Genomic DNA, 1,486 nt, shown 5'->3' on the forward strand with positions numbered 1-1,486 from the left:
CAGACCCAGCTGAAGTGTGTGTGAATGTGAGGATCAGTGTGTGAGGGACCAGTCTCAGGGTCCAGTGATCCAGACCCAGCTGAAGTGTGTGTGTGAATGTGAGGCTCAGTGTGTGAGGGACCAACCTCAGGTTCCAGTGATCAAGACCCAGCTGAAGTGTGTGTGAATGTGAGGCTCAGTGTGTGAGGGACCAGTCTCAGGGCCCAGTGCTCCAGACCCAGCTGAAGTATGTGTGAATGTGAGGCTCAGCGTGTGAGGGTCCAGTCTCAGGGTCCAGTGATCCAGACCCAGCTGAAGTGTGTGTGAATGTGATGATCAGTGTTTGAGGGACCAGTCTCAGTTTCTAGTTATCCAGACCCAGCTGAAGTGTGTGTGAATGTGAGGCTCAGTGTGTGAGGGACCAGTCTCAGGTTCCAGTGATCCAGACCCAGCTGAAGCGTGTGTGAATGTGAGGCTCAGTGTGTGAGGGACCAGTCTCAGGGTCCAGTGATCCAGACCGAGCTGAAGTGTGTGTGAATGTGAGGCTCAGTGTGTGAGGGACCAGTCTCAGGGTCTCGTGATCCAGACCCAGCTGAAGAGTGTGTGAATGTGAGGCTCAGTGTGTGAGGGACCAGTCTCAGGGTCCAGTGATCCAGACCCAGCTGAAGTGTGTGTGAATGTGAGTATCAGTGTTTGAGGGACCAGTCTCAGGGTACAGTGATCCAGACCCAGCTGAAGTGTGTGTGAATGTGTGGCTCAGTTTGTGAGGGACCAGTCTCAGGGTCCAGTGATCCAGACCCAGCTGAAGTGTGTGTGAATGTGAGGATCAGTGTGTGAGGGACCAGTCTCAGGGTCCAGTGATCCAGACCCAGCTGAAGTGTGTGTGAATGTGAGGCTCAGTGTGTGAGGGACCAGTCTCAGGGTCCAGTGATCCAGACCCAGCTGAAGTGTGTGTGAATGTGAGGCTCAGTGAATGAGGGACCAGTCTCAGGGTCCAGTGATCCAGACCCAGCTGAAGTGTGTGTGAATGTGAGGCTCAGTGTGTGAGGGACCAGTCTCAGGGTCCAGTGATCCAGATCCAGCTGAAGTGTGTGTGAATGTGAGGCTCAGTGTGTGAGGGACCAGTCTCAGGGTCCAGTGATGAAGACCCAGCTGAAGTGTGTGTGAATGTGAGGCTCAGTGTGTGAGGGACCAGTCTCAGGGCCCAGTGATCCAGACCCAGCTGAAGTATGTGTGAATGTGAGGCTCAGCGTGTGAGGGACCAGTCTCAGGGTCCAGTGATCCAGACCCAGCTGAAGTGTGTGTGAATGTGATGATCAGTGTTTGAGGGACCAGTCTCAGTTTCTAGTTATCCAGACCCAGCTGCAGTGTGTGTGAATGTGAGGCTCAGTGTGTGAGGGACCAGTCTCAGGTTCCAGTGATCCAGACCCAGCTGAAGTGTGTGTGAATGTGAGGATCAGTGTGTGAGGGACCAGTCTCAGGGTCTCGTGATCCAGACCCAGCTGAA

Source organism: Pristiophorus japonicus, unplaced genomic scaffold (assembly GCF_044704955.1).
Source record: "Pristiophorus japonicus isolate sPriJap1 unplaced genomic scaffold, sPriJap1.hap1 HAP1_SCAFFOLD_254, whole genome shotgun sequence".
Classification (NCBI taxonomy): Eukaryota; Metazoa; Chordata; class Chondrichthyes; family Pristiophoridae; genus Pristiophorus; species Pristiophorus japonicus.